This window comes from Octopus sinensis, linkage group LG26 (assembly GCF_006345805.1).
Source record: "Octopus sinensis linkage group LG26, ASM634580v1, whole genome shotgun sequence".
NCBI lineage: Eukaryota > Metazoa > Mollusca > Cephalopoda > Octopoda > Octopodidae > Octopus > Octopus sinensis.
In genome coordinates this window covers 16,841,285-16,858,124 of record NC_043022.1, presented here as the reverse complement: position 1 = coordinate 16,858,124, position 16,840 = coordinate 16,841,285, and the positions used below count along the sequence as shown (strand labels likewise).

At 34.0% G+C, this 16,840-nt stretch overlaps 1 protein-coding gene across 1 annotated transcript in view; it reads left to right on the top strand.

Annotated features, from left to right (window-relative positions):
- The window catches only part of LOC115224689 (transmembrane protein 26-like), a 110,729-nt gene extending 109,127 nt beyond the window's left edge, over positions 1 to 1,602 (top strand). Inside the window, exon 6 of the mRNA XM_029795546.2 lies at positions 1,572 to 1,602. The gene's annotated coding sequence lies outside the window, so the exon portion shown is untranslated. The remainder of the gene's footprint in view (positions 1 to 1,571) is intronic.
- The last annotated feature ends 15,238 nt before the right edge of the window (positions 1,603 to 16,840 follow it).

Here is a 16,840-nt window from a genome sequence, read left to right as displayed (position 1 = left end):
CAATACAAGACACCTACCCAAGGTACTGTGCCATGGTATTGAACCTGGGGATTCATGACTGCAATGAAAACATAACTCTACACCCACGCCTTTGTCCCTGCACACATGGCAATGCATCCACACCACTACACCCAAGAATGGCAAATAAAGAGATATCAATTGATTAACAAAGACTAAAATATTTGTTCCTAAACCCTGTCCACAACAATAGGTAGAAACGTAAGGTATTTGGGGTGGGGGGTCATAGGGAATGGGTTGTGTGGGGGGAGAGCACAAGATCAGACTGATGTTTCTCCCTTAATGAGTGAAAAGGTCAACAGCGACTGGGTCCCTGGAAGGGTCTCTCTACTACTCTATGACTACCATCTAAACCTGATCATAAAATGTAGTACTAATTACTCTTTAAATTATAAGCACAAAGCCTGAAGTTTTGGGGGCTGGGAAGTCGATTACATCGACCCCCAGTGCTCAACTGGTATTTATTTCATCGACCCCAAAAGGATGAAAGACAAAGCTGACCTCAGTGGAACTTGAACTTAGAACATAGAAAAGGGTGATTTGCTGCAAATCATTTTGTCTAGTGTGCTAGTGATTCTGTCAGCTCACCTTAATCATAACAACAACAACAACAATCTAGTAAAATGCTCTTTTGCCACCAAAAATATATCAACAAAAACCATTCCACCCCATAAAAAAAACACAAATGTACACGTGTTCCCTGCTATATTATTTCTTATTTCGATGTGAGTTTTGAGATTTGTGAGACAAGGGTTAAATAGGAGGACGAAAGGTTCAACATTTCATTTCTATAGAAACATCGCAAAAGCAGCTCCAGTTAAGAACTGAAACTGGACAGAAAGATTTAGAGACTTTAATGTTGCTATGGCACTGGCTGCCCATCAATACCATTTTGATGGGGTTCAATGGTGAAGGGTGTTAAGATATTGGGGTGTTGTGGGACTGAGCAGATTACTTCTTATATACACAATGGTCAAATAAAAAAGAAGAAAAACTAATCCTACGAAGTAAAAAAAAAAAACAACAATCATTACCTCAGCATATCCTCATTATCAGACTGTCAAACACACGCACGATATGTTCTGATGACCTCATTAGAAACCAACACAACCAGCTATTTGATGACAGAGTATATGGTACAGTCTCAGATGGGACTGAAGCATGGCATGTCCAAGCTGCAGGAGTTGTGCTTTGTTGTGCCACAGTTTGCACAAACAGTTAAGAGATAAGAAGGTAACCTGACTCAAGTACTTGCCATATAAGAGTATGCAAAGTAGTGTCAGATGAGACAGAATGCATAGGTTTCCTCAAAAGTGTTTGTTAAGCTACCTTTATCTTCCAGAATGGATGGAACAAAGCCGGCCACTTTCACACAACAACAATAATAATATTGATGAATTATTTTGCTGTCCATATCAATTAATTCTTTTCATTGAAATTAAATGCTGCATTGAGAATTTGGTTAAGACATTTAACCAAAATTTCTGATTTGTATTAAACCAAAATCTTTTTAAAAGCTCAAAACTAAAAATAAAAATACAAAAGCAAATAAGAAAATTTTGTAAAAGAAGTGAAAAAGAAAAACAACATTTAAAGAATTTGATTTCTCTCGATCTGAAGGAGTTGTATTTTAAAAGAGAGATGAGATGACGGAGAGAAGGTTTAGGAAGGGATAGCAGCCGTATGTTTCTCTAGAATAGTAGCAGCATAAATGAAATGAAGTGGCTTCATTTGGAAACGGAAGCCTCGATAAGAACTAGGTCCACTACCAGACTAATTGTTGCTCTCTACAAGATGCTAGCCACAACACCTACAGAAAATCTTCAAGGATAGAAATATTGCGAATTGATATAAAAAAAAAAAACATGAGGCTGGCAATAACAAGAGATTTATAAGGGTTTTTTTGAATTTTCACATGTGTTTCCTTTTAAGTTCTAAATCTAAGATATCATTGATGGTAATAAATGCATCAATTCTTAATTTGGTTGAAGGAGAGAGAAAAAAAACAAACAAAAAACAAGCAAGGTTTCTTGTAAAAAAAAGTGTTTTTGTTTAACTTTACTTTTTTTTTGGTTTTTGTTTTTCAAAGTATCTTCTTTTCCTTCTTTTTTCCAAAAGTTCTTTCTTAAAATGAAATATGGTAAATAGAAACAGTGCAAGATCAAAGACAGGAAAATAATGGTAAAGATATGAGTGAAATGGCAGAGGAACGGAAAAAATAATAATAAAAAAAAAAACAAGGTATTTAGAAACAAACAAGCTTATTTACAATTTGATATATATATATATATATACATACATTTATATATGTTTATATATATATACATTTACATGTGTATATTTATTTATATATATACATTTATATACACAAATATATATACATAAATATGTACATATATCATATATAAATATATACACACATATGCATTCAGTTATGTGTTCGTGTGTGTATCTATCTATCTATACATATATAGACAGATACACACATATATACATTTATATTATGTACAAATACACATGTATATCATATATATATATATATATATTATATATATATATATATATATATATATATATATATATATATGTATATATATATGTCCACATGCACACATATATATAAGTCATATATATATATATATATGTGTGTGTGTGTGTGTCATATATATATATATATATATACACACACACACACACATGCCATGTTAAACTGAAAAATGACATTAGCCTTCTTCAATGTAGTCCATATATATTTCCCTCAGACTAATTGTTGGAATATGAGAGTTTGGTATTTTAGTGTGGCATCGACGTAACCCGAATCGTGTGACCCCTGTTCTTTTAAGGGATCAGAGGTTAACGTCAGCATTTGTTGTTCCAGTAGACCTGAAACCTATGGTAGAAGTCATCTGTTATTTATCGAAGTCATAATCACAATTTGATATTGAAATTACTACAAGACTTTCAGGGTTTCTCATGATAGACTTCTTCAAAAGCCATCTAATATACTAATTCTTCAAGCACACTCACACACATACACACACATACACACACACTCACACAAATGAAGATATTACAAAGAGTTGTCCATAAAATATGATAAAGTGAAATTAAGCCAGAAACATTGTCATGTTTTCAGTTTAAACATGTAAAAAACACCTGATGTTATATATATATATATATATATGTTTGTATGTGTGTGCATATATATATATATGTAACACACACATATTTACATATATATATTTATATATGTGCCTATATGTATGTGTGTATATATACATATGTAATGCGTGTATATACATCTATGTATATATGTATATGTGTATATGCATATATATATATAAGTGTGTGTGTGTGTGTGCTTGTGTGTGTGTATTTGTTAGTATTTATCTATGTACAAAATGCGTTTTATGTCGCCAAGATATGAAAGATAGAAAAATGGTGAATGAACAACGAGATTGAGAATGTTAAAAAAAAATTATTATTTTTGTTTTAAATAACAACACCAAAAAAAAAAAAATCAAAGGGGGAATGGTCAGGAATATTGTGGGGGTTGGGAGATACTTCTACTAAAAAAAGGGGTCTCATGTAAAATTCTAAAAAGGCAAGCGTGACATATATCTTCATTTGAAATGTTCAGGGCTTTTTTTTTTTCCTTTAGATGCATTTTTTTTTTGATATTTCTGGAATTTTCTTTTAAAGACAATAAAATGCCTTTGTTATTGTTATTATCATTATCATTATTATTATTTTTTCTCATCATTATCATCATCATTATTATTATTATGATGTTCCCTTTAGAAATTGTAAGCCAATGTAAAGTTGTTTAAAGCTATTAAAATTTTTATCAAAGTTAATAAAATTCTATTGCAGCCTATAAAAATGTTCAATTGGTGTTAGTAATTATCAATTAATTAATTAGTAGTAGTAGTAACAGTAGATATTTATTATTGTTATAAGCCTGATAAATTTTGTCAAAGCTGATAAAATTTTATGAAAGCCTGATAAAATGTCTTTAATATTTTTTGGAGCCTATTATTGATATTATTATGATAATAATAATTATTATTATCATTATTAAAAGCAAATGATGTAGTTTGAACAACAAAGTGAGCCTTTTCTGCTTTTTTTTTTAGTATATTTTATGTTTATTTATTTTTTTTTTAATTGAAGACAATTTGTGGTCAGTGATTGAGCAAAAAAAAAAAAAGTTTTAAAAAACTCCACCCTGCCCCATGATCTGGTTCCTTTTAAAGCTGGTTATATATAAAAAGATGTTTCAATGCCAAAAAAAAAAATATGATAATTTTTAACAGTTTTTTTTTATATGATTTTTTTTTTTAATTATCATTATTATTGTTTTCTGTTCCAACATTTTCCTCGTTGTACCTGAGTCAAAAAACTTGACATTTTAGGTATTGACAAATGGTCCCTCGGGTGGAAAACCCTCATCATCATCATCATCATCCTCATCACCATTGTCATCATTATTATTATCAATATTATTATTGTTGTTATTATTATTAATTAAGAGGGCAGTGGAGATGGCCAAAACAGTTGAATGCCAGATGAGATATTGTAACATATCCAATCTGGAACCTCGCTATTCCAGGTTCCAATCTTGCCAGAGGGTCAACTTTGAAACTTTCATCCTTTTTGGGGGGCACAGTAGGGAGGAAGGAAGGAAGGAAAGAAGGCGGGGCAGATGTATAAAATGCATATCATTGATTTAGGGAAGCTGCTACAATTACTGCCATGAGAAATGATACCATATTGATGTCACAAGTCAACAAAGATATTCCAGAGAGAGAGAGAGATGAGGGAATGATAATCTAGGCAGGATAAAAAGAGATCAAACCGTTGAAATGCTGGATAAATCTTTTAGATGATCGTCTTCAGTGCCTAATTAACAATTTCGTTTTAATTGCTCTGAGGTCAATTAAGGCTCAGTAACCTACTGGGGCCAATCAATTAAATTTAAACTCCTCCACTCAATTTTTTTCTAAAGAAAAAAAAAAACAGAAAAAATTTGACTGTGGGGTGGATCAAAATAAACATTGATTAAAGGAAAAAAGAAAAAGGAACACAACTGAGCGATGGAGAGAAATGATAGAAAATGGATTTGTAGAAGTGTTGCAGTGTTGGGTTTAATAGCGAAATAGAATGAGAGAGCACCATCAACCAGATAAAACATTGTGGTTGAAAAAAGAGACGCATGGAGATGTTAGAGAATAGATGATGTAGTTCCCATTGCAGGTGGCTACAAAACGGCTAGCAAAGAACGTGAGAAAATTGGTAATTATTTGGTGCTTTAGATGGAAATTTCAAGAATATGGAACACACAGATTACTAATGTTGGATCAATAGTGATTGGTGCGTTTGGTGCCGTTGCAAACAGGTGAATAATGCAACAAAGTGCAAAATGTAGCTCATAACATTTGTTTCCTTAAAGAACTCAGCAGTTGTTGGAGCTGCTAACAGGGAGCTGGGATGGAAAGTACAGGGTTTCTACCAGATGAAACCCTTAAGCCTTCTCATGAGTGACGATGACGAAGATGACAATAATAATAATAATAATAATAATAATAATTGTTTCAAATTTTGGCACAAGGCCACCAATTTTGGGGGAGGGGAAAAGTCAATTATATCGACCCCAGTACTCGACTGGTACTTATTTTATCAACCTCAGGAGGATGAAAGGCAAAGTCAGCCTCGGCAGAATTTCAACTCAGAACGCCAAGACAGACGAAATGAATAATAATAATAATAATGATAATGATAATAATTGAATCCCCCATTGTTGACCTGCAATCCTGTGTTTTGCAAGACCCCTAAGAAACATTCTTAAGGTTTGTGGAGACTTGTCATCACCAAACCTCAAGGCAACATTCCTGCTTAAATAGCATGTCATAGTTTTAGCAGCAGCAGCAGCAATAATAATAATAATAATAATAATAATAATAATAATAATAATTGTTTCTGATTTGAGCGCAAGGCCAGAAATTTTGAGAAAAGATTAGTCAATAACACAACATTGACCCCAGTATTTGTCTGGTACTTCATTTTATCAACCCCAAATGGAGGAAAGGTAAAGTTGACCTCAATGGAATTTGTACCCAGAATATATAGAGTAAGCAGAAACACCACAAAGAATTCTTTCCGATGCCATTATGGGTCTGCTAATTAAAAAAAAAAAACCAACAAAAAAAGGCTTCTTATTAAATCTATTCTGTCTTTTGAGTCCCAGACAGTTTCCAGCAGAGTATTTGCGCCTGTCTTTAAAGTCTTGAAAATATCACGAGGCCCATGGTTGAAAATCTAGTTTTGTGGTGTGAAGTGGATGAGATGCAAAAAGTCAATTGTTTCTCCATTTTTTTTTTTTTTATTTCCATGAAAATCTCATCAGTCTATCGCCGGTGGTGGTCATGGGTTTTTATTTATTCCCGGAATCAAATGTATCAAAAAAAAAAAAAAGCAAAAAAAGCTATGTAGAATTAAGTGTGAACTTGAACTCCACTCCCTGTGAGTTAACAGTCTGTGTCTGACCCCTTTAACCACCTGACTATGCTTGCTGTTGTCCCTACCCCTGCTACACCCGACAACAACTCTAAGAAAGGAAGAAATAAAGGGAAGCAGATTCCCTCAAGGGACTGGAACTGAATAAGAGATTTGATCCTTTGACCTTTACATCATTGGCTCCCCCTTGCAATAACAACAACAGTATCAACAATAACAATAACAATCATAATAGTATTAATAATAATAGTAATAATAATAATAGTAATAATAATAACAATGGTTTCTTATATAGGCTCCTGTAGTGAGCAGGTTTGTGTCAAAGGGTTTGTGGCACCGTTTCACGCTCCTCCTTTTGTAAATTCCATCCAATAATAATAATAATAATAATAATAATAATAATAATAATAATAGTAATAATAATAATAATAGTAATAATAATTCCAAAACTGGAATTGAAACAGAGATGGAGGCGTTAGTTCGGAGTCGTAAACAGTAGCACAGCGCCCTCTATGACAACAACAACAACAACAACAATTATAGTGAGATCATAGACAGGCACAACACCTCAGAGTTTATAGAAGAAGACCAATAGGTGAGATTGTGTGATGTTCATGCACTTTTTCTGAAGGGCTTTAAGCAATGCAAGGGAAATGGCTGTGTCTAGGAATTGAAACTGGATTACAAAGATGATGTACTTGGTTCTGAGCACCACAACCCCTTTATCAGAATAATAATAATAATAATAATAATAATGATAATAATAATAATAATAATCATGATAATAATAATAATCTTTTTTTATTATAGGCACAATGCCTGAAATTTGGTGAGGGAGGGGATAAGTCGATTACATAGACCCCAGTGTCTAACTGGTATTTATTCAATTGACCCCGAAAGGATGAAAAGGAAAGTCGATCTCGGCAGAATTTGAACTCAGAACATAAGGACAGACAAAATGCCACTAAGCATTTTGCCAAGCATGCTAATGATTCTGCCAGGTCACTGCCTTCAATAATAATAATAATAATAATAATAATAATAATAATAATAATAATAATAACAAAATCATTATTTGCATTAGTTAAGTCAGTTTTAAGTCATATTTGCAGTAAACAGGTTTCTATAAAATTGATTTATACGAAGAAGTGTTTTGGATAAAATTTTACAGTCTGTTTTGATAAAAAAAAATACAAAAAAAAATTAATTAAAAAAATTTACATAATGAGACCCTGGAATATTTGGAAATAAACTAAAACAAAGAGAATTACTTTTTTTCTGATTTTATGACAAGCAATTATCTTGCTTGAATATTCATCTTATAAGGCTGTGGCACAGCTTCTCTAGAAACTATACACACACACACACATATATGTGTGTGTGCGTGTGTGTGTGATGCATTTTGTTCTTGAGCAAGACACTTCTTTCCATGCCACTCCAATTCATTCAGCTGGTTAAAGTGAATAATCTTGCCATCAACCAGCATCCTGTCCAGGGGAGAATATATCCATCAGAGAACCCAGGAAACTGACCCTATGAGTCTCTATAACTTTGTAAGGGTCTTTATCCTATTTTATACATCCATACATATAAGGTGGTGCTCCAGCATGACCACAGTTCAATGGCTGAAACTAGTAAAAAGATATTTATACACGCAAACACACACACTTTGCCTGTAGCTAATTCCACGGTTCCACCCCAATATCCAAGAATCTGGACACAAAGACCTTCAATAGATTTCTGACTGAAATGTCCGAGCCTCGGACAAAATCCTGAATGACATTTCTTCTGAGTTCAAATCCTGTCATGGTTAACATTGTCTTTCATCTTTTTGGGGGTTGATAAGATAAAATACCAGTCAATATTAGGGCTGATGTAATCGACTTAAAAATTGCTGGCTTTGTGCTGAAATTAGAAACATTATTATTGAATCAAATTCTGCTGAGGTCAGTTTTGCCTTTCATCTCTTCAGGGTTGATAAAATAAAGTACCAGTTATACTCTGGGGTTGATGATATTGACTAACCCCACCACCTTAAATTAAGAACAGTTATTATCACTATTATTGTTATCATTAAAAATACTCACCTAACCCATGCGAGCATAGCAAAACAGACGTCAAAACGGACAGGGTTTTGTTGTCAAAAGTTTTATACAAGTTATTCTCTACACCATCCGGTGGGTTGGGAGGAGGGAAACGGTTAAACTGAGCACCAAATCGTAGAATGTTTGGATGAAACGAAATATTGAAGACGGTTTGTAAAGACATGATTGAGAATTTAACAATGGAATTTCTTCAAGTAATCACTGAGCTAACTGTTGTGATGTGTGTGTGTGTGTGTGTGTGTTATCATTTCGCTTTGGATATAGTGAGACTAATAACCTAGTGTTAGAACTCAATTTGCATATACTTCAGAACAAAGTGTCCGGCAAGTCCAGAGCAGTAATAAGAAATTATGCCATGAACTGCAATGGCTTACAGCTGTTTCTGCTACTATAATTCCTCATATATGAATATGTTAATCATACTATGTTATACACATTTACATAGACTCACTTATGTATGAGGCATATATGTATGTGTGCTTGTTGAATATAGATTATTATTATTATTATTATTATTATTGTTATATTTGTATCTGAGCTCTTGTAATACAAGCTATAATGTTTGTTGTTGTTCTCTAGTATTTTATATCCATGTTGACTGTTGGAGAAATGAACCAGTTATTATTAACTATTTTAATGCCACTTCATTTCGTATACGTGTGTGTGTGTGTGGTGTGTGTGTGTGTGTGTGGTTCAAAATTGCACAAAAAACAAAAACAAAAGGCAGAGGTAGGCGAAGGAACAACAAACAAGCTGGATTAGTTTGACGCTCAGGAAGAATGAAAAGAAAGCTTTGACATTTTGAGCTGATGCTCTTCTTCAGAAAGGAATGGGGGGAAAGAAAACGGGGGAGGGGGGAGAGGGCAAAGAATGGAGAGAAAAAAAAACAAGCCTGGATTAATGGTTGCATACACACATACAAATATATATATCTATTTACATATACATACATATATGTGTGTGTACAAATGCATGTGTATTTGTATTCATGTATGTATATACATATATATATATATATGCATACATATTGTATGTGTATCTGTGTATGTGGGGTGTGGTACCTGTTGTATTATTGTTTTGAGTAAAGGGGTGGGGGTCACCTGCTGGATCTCTGCTCTGAAACTAGGGTCCATTTGGCTAAATTGCCTCGTTGGGCTTCATTCCGAACCCTATGCAATGCTGTCAGCCCTGAAATATTGCTTATGCTGTTGTTCATGTCCCTTTATCTATACTGTACTCTGTGTGTGTGTGGGTGTCTGTGATTATTTATTTTGTTTGTTCTTTATTATCATTCTTATCATCATCATCATCATCATCATCATTGTTATCATTACTTCTGTTATTGCAAAAAAAAAACCCCAACAAATATCATTGTTAGGGTCACTTGTTAAGAAAGGAGTAAAACGTGACCCCCAGCCCTTACTCTCGGGGTCCGTGAGTTGCAAACAGCAGCAACAACAACAACAACAACAAAAATAAAGGAAGAAAAGGCACATTAATCAATTGATCAATCAATCAATCAATATGGCAATACAACCTCCCCACCCCTCCAACCCCGACCCCTTCTAAAAGAAGCAAGAAAGAACATGAAACAGCTCCCTTCAAAAACGAAGACATATAAATCCATAAATAGAGAACTCAGTCAATATTATTATTATTATTATTATTATTATTATTGAGTAGCAATAGTAAGAAATCATCACCATCACCACCACCACCACCACCACCACCATCATCATCATCATCCTTTCATGGCCCCATCATAAAGAACCAGCACATGATAATGTGCTGGGGTTGATGTAATTGACTCAGATGCTCCTTCTAAAAATTTGCTGGCCTTGTGCCTAAATTAAAAAAACCATTGTAATTACACTCATTAACAGCAGTGATCAAGGCAGAGTAATTAGTGTGACAGACAAAATGTTTCTCTTTACATTCTGGGTTCAAATCTCATCCCCACCAAGGCGGACCTGGCCCCGAATTCTTCACGCAATTGATAAAATAAAGTGCCAGTTAAGTGCTGAGGGGTCAACATAATCAACTAGCCCCCATCCTGACAAAGCTTTAGGCTTTGAGTTTATAATAAAAAGGATTATTATTATTATTATTATTATTATTATTATCGTTGTTTCAAAACAATATTTTAAATGGTTTGTTAAGATCAGCTTTAAAAGAGGGTTTTTTGGTTGATTCCTTCATCAGTGCAAGGTGAGTTGAGAGAAGGAAGCCTGCAGCAAGAAGATTCCACCTGAAAATGAGGTGAGTGAAAGGATGTCAGCATTTACTCTGCACATCAACAACATTCCTTATCTCACCTCTCTATGTATGTATGTATATATATATATATATATATATATATGCATGTACGTATGTATGTATGAATGCATGCATATGTGTATGTATGTATGTATGTATGTATGTATGTATGTATGTATGCATGCATGCATATATGTATATATGTACATATATATGTCTGCATGCATGTATGTATGTGTGTGTATGCATGTGTGTATATATGTATTATGTATGTATGTATGCATGTATGCACGTATGCATACATGTATGTATGTATGTGTGTATATATGTATTATGTATGCATGCATGTATGCATGTATGCATGTGTGTGTGTGTGTATATATGCATTATGTATGCATGCATGCTAATATTAAAGCATGAGAACAAGTTCTTAACACTGCATTGGTGGATAAATATTTTTTATTTGTCGGGTAACAAGACTACCATTGGTTTCATGCCAAGAGAAATTTATAATTGCTGAAAAATTTCTCTCAGCATGAAACAAATGGTAGCCTTCTTAATCCACAAATAAAGTGTATGTGTAAATATATATATATATATATATATATATATATATATATATATATGTATATCTTTTTTATAGCACCATCATTATATTTTAACATCCACTTTTCCATGCTAGCATGTGTCAAACAATCTTCTTTGAGGCAGATTTTCTATGCTGGATGCCCTTCCTGTCCCCAACCTTCGCGGGATTCCAAGCAAAGTAATATTTCCCCGTCCTTTAACACAACAGTTTTCTGGGTTTCCATACAACATTGCAAATGAATGTATAATGCTTATATTTGTTACAACTAACAGTATCAAGCGGTGAGACACTCACACACTCATACATATATAAATACACACACACACGTGTGTGTGTGTGTGTGTGCAGATAAGATATATATACATATATGCAAACAATATATATATATATATATATGCAAACAATATATATATATATATATATATATATATATATATATATATATATATATATATATATATATACATACACATATATGTATATACATATATATATATGTATGTATGTGTATATATATATATATATATATACATTACACACACACACACACATCAAACCCCTTTCAGTTTGCAGTTATCGAATGAATTATAAGATTTTGGTTGGTTGGTCTAGACTACAGAAGGAGACACTTGGCCAAGGGGCTGCATGGTAGGGATTGAACCTAAAATCACATGGATGCAAAACAAAGTGAACTTCTTAACTGCACAACCATGCATGCCTCTATCTATCTATCTATCTATCTATCTATCTATCTAGCTAACTACCTCTATATACATACATACATACATACATACATACATACATATATATATTATATATATATATATAATATATATATATATATAAATATATGTATGTATATATAGGAGGTTCTCCAAACAAAGCCAGACAGTAGCCTATGTTGCCAGGTTCTTCAATAGCGCCGTTCTACGTGTACTGTTGTCATATGCCAGAGAGATGTGGGTGAGTATGAAGAGGATTGAACATGGAATAACTACACTACAAAGAGCCATGGAAAGCTCCTTGCTAGGAATGTCCTTATGGAAGCATCTTCAAAATGGGATAATCCGAGAGAAAAGAAGTGTGAACAGACGAGACTACTGGGAGCACGAGTTCTGCTTTGCCAGATGAATCACAAAGTCCAGAGAGAACAGGTGGACCCTTGCAGCTGCTGAGTGGTGTCTAAGGAACTGGAAAAGGGCCACATGGAAGGCCTCCATGGTGATGGGAAGATGATTGAGTCAAGTAATTTGGGTCAAGATGGAAAAAAAATGGCACATTCAAGACAGAATTGGAAGTGCATTGTGAGCAGGGGTGTGTAACGGTATGTGATGGTCAGGTCGATACCGTGATATATGTATGTATGTTTGTGTGTGTGTATTTTGAAATGGGAGCTTCACTCTGTCACTGCTTCTAGTTTTCTCTTTCTATTATTCACAAGAACAAGAATAGAAAAACCTAAAGTAGCAATCATGGATTAAAGCCACAACACCACAGAAGAAACAAACACTCCACTGCAAGGAGGGAACATTGGCAAATAACATGCCAGAATGGTCTCCCCTGCTTCACTTGATCAGAATTGATTATAAAGATAGCAAATTATTATTTTTTTTCCTCCAAAACAAATGACATAATTTAGATTAATTAGAATTTCTCTCCTCATTAAATCAGATTTGTTTGCTCTCACTTTATTAGTATTTTTGTTTGACAGAAACTATCTTTAGGTAACCTTCATATTTTATATATATATATATATATAATATATATATATATATAGAGAGAGAGAGAGAGAGAGAGAGAGTGTGTGGCCTGTTAATAATGATGTGTACACACATATATATATATAAGCATGCATAAATACATATGTGTGTATATTTGTATATACACACATAAATACATGTCACTCAACCGCCTTACAATAGGGGTTTCACCCTCTGAGGGGAGGAAGAAAACAATTTACATTGATCCCTGTGCTCAACTGGTATTTCTTCAGTGGACCCAGAATGGGTGTCGAAGGTAAAGTCAACCTCAGTAGTATTTGAACACAGAATGTAAAGCACTGGGTGAAATACCCCTAAACATTTTGATCTTTTTGTCCAACACGCTAATACTTCTGTCAGCTCACTGCCTTAATAATAATAATAATAATAATAATAATAATAATAATAATAATAATAATAACAATAATAATAATCTTTTCTACAATCGGTAGAAGGCCTCAAATTTTTGGGCAGGAGGTAAGTCGTTTTCATTGACCCCCCCCCCAGTGTTCGATTAATGCTTATTTTATTGACCCCCCAAAAGGACAAAAGGCAAAGCCAACCTTGGCAAAATTTGAACCCAGAACATAAAGATAGAGGAAACGCCAGAGAGAATTTTGTCCTGTGTGCTAACCATTCTGCCATCTAGCCACATTAATAATAATAATAATAATAAGAAGAAGAAGAATTATAATAATAAATAATAATAGTGATGAAGATAATGATGATGATGACAATTATGGCAATGATGATGATGATGATGATGAAAGATAGAGCACCATTTAGAAGAATGACAACAAGAATGTTAGTAGTAGTTGTGGTGGTGGTAACGATTTCTTAAATGTTCACAAAGTCCCTTCTCTCCATTTTAGGGTCTCTGTAAAGCAGAGTACATCAGCTCCCAGAATATTACAGTTAGTTAGTAAATAATGAACTGTGAAGAATGCCTTACCCCTTAGTTATGGTCTTTTATGATCTGAGTTCAAATCCTGCTGAGGGCGACTTTGCCTTTCATCTTTCTGGAGTCAATATCATTTTATTCAATGCAATCTTACAATGCGGTCAAAAATACTCGCCATTCTTTCACATTCTCTGAGTAAGGGGGAAACTCATCCCGTCTCTAAAAACAAACACTAAATTAATGAACTTGCCTGCTAGTTCAACCGCCTACTTTGAAGATATCCAAGTGTAGGAAAGAATGAGAGGGAGGGGAAAGAGTGGAAATCATTTACTGGCAGACAATTCTGTTCAACAGACAGTTGATAAAGGGCATTATTTTCTCCAGTTCTGCCAATCTACCTGACCTAGGGTTAAAGATTATAATGAGTAAATAGATGTTAAGGAAATACCAAAAGAGAATTTATCATTCAAAGAGAATTAAATGATTGTTATTGTTTAATGGGCTTGGTCAGTACCCCTGGGCCTGGTCAGTACCCCTGAGCCTTCAAAGAGTCTGTCTGTCTCTTTGAACTTAGACCCAAAAGATTAACAAGATATAAACGCTTATTGATTAATTAATGTTTGTGTAATGATCTCTCCTCTTATGGACATAAAACCATTAATTTAATGAATATTCATAGTTTGTTAACTCACAAATACTTGCAACAGAGTGACTGGGTCTTATCCAGGAGCGGAATTCTCTCTCAAAAGAATAACTTCTTGGAAACTGAAATTGTTTAATGGATGAAGTCAATGAAAAGTAAGCAAATGGATTGGTGCGGCAGTTTGTAGGCTTGTTGGCCCATCAGAGATAAAAATACCTAAATTCTGTTCACAGAGAGATTTTTTAATGTATTGCTATTTATAGTGTCTACAAACCAGGACTCAGCTCAACTGGTCAGCCTAATTTGCATAAAAGTACATCCATTGACAAGTATCAATTAACTCATGGTGTACCGGAGTGTTTTTTTTTGTTTTGGATAAAGTGAAATGAAAGTTATACCTTATTTTAATAAAGAAACGATTTAGCCTCATTGCAAAACAAAAGAATCAAATTATAGATTTTAGTTTTCTGTGTACGGAAAACACAAGACTAGAAACCGGTTACATCAATTCCATTCTTCCTACCCTGACATGTAACCCCTTGGTTAAAACACTCATTAAAACACTGCACAGTACAAGATAAATAAACCAAACCTCATTCTCTGCAAATGCACCATAATGCAAGACAGACAGACCAGCTTGGTTGCATTCTAGTTTCTGTCCATTACAACACAGCAATAAGCGACAAATCTCTTCATGGACGCATTTTGGTTATTTTGCCTCTGAGAAATATCTAGCAAAACTGGAATTGGTTTAGAAGGGTCCAGTCCTATCAGCCCCTCATCCAGGACAGATACAAACTCTACTGGGGACATTTTCATTTTCCACAGGGACATTAAAACGATGTGTTTAAATTAAGGAAAGATAACTAAATTTGATAAAACTAATAAGAATGGGAGATGTGGTACAAGGATGTCAGTGTGTAAGTGGGGAAAAATATGGGAAGATCGCACCATTAGGGGGAAAGGAAATAAATTAGGAAAGGAGCGGAAATGGCTTACGGTAAAAGGAAAACAAAGAAAGAACCAGAGTGATATATATATGATCTCCTATTAACACCTTCTTTCCATCTTTGCTTTCATTTAAAACAGATGCCATGATGAAATGAGTAAAGAATTATTAGGAAAGAAAGGTGTGAGTGGAGAAGGAAGGTGAGAGCTTTACTTTACACACACACACACACACACACACACACATGTGTGTGGCTTTTATTTCAATGGTTACAAGGAACTTGCAAGATGTTCCATTCGAGGATCAGCACATTTATATTCAGGTTCACCAGAGTATAAAACATAACCACACACACACACACATATTATATATATACATGTGTGTATATACTAGAGAGACATGGAAGATATAAGAAAAAAAGGGTGGATGGAGAGAGAGAGAGAAAGAGAGAGAGGACTGAGAAGAAGGATGATTATTATTGAGGGATTGAAGAAGAAAATACGAAAGAATTTATGTTTTTTGAATGAAAATGGAAGAAAAGAATATGTTTTTGTGAATGTCATAAGAAGGATAAAAATATTATTCTTATTAATATTTCAGGGTCAGCAAAATAATACCAGCGGAGTACTGGGGGGAACCAATGTAATCAACTGGACCCCCTTCCCCCAAAAGTTCAGGGCTTGTAACTATACCGGAAAATATTATTATTATTATTATTATTATTATTATTATTATTATTATTATTAAGGCAGCGAGCTGGCAGAATTGTTAGCACGCCAGGCGGAATGCTTAGTGGTATTTCATCTGCTGCTACGTTCTGAGTTCAAATTCCACCGAGGTCAACTTTGCCTTTCATCCTTTCGGGGTGAAACACTGGGGTGAATGTAATCGTCTAGCCCCTTCTCCCACGATTTCAGGTTTTGTGTCGATAGTAGAAAGGACTATCATTATTATTATTATTATTATTATGATTATTATTATTATTATTTATGCTCTGCCTTCAAGCTCTGCCAAGGTTGACTATACCTTTCATCCCTTGGGGGGGGGGGGTTGATACAGTTGCCTTGTCCTTTCCCTCTCCAAAATTTCGGATGTCATACCAA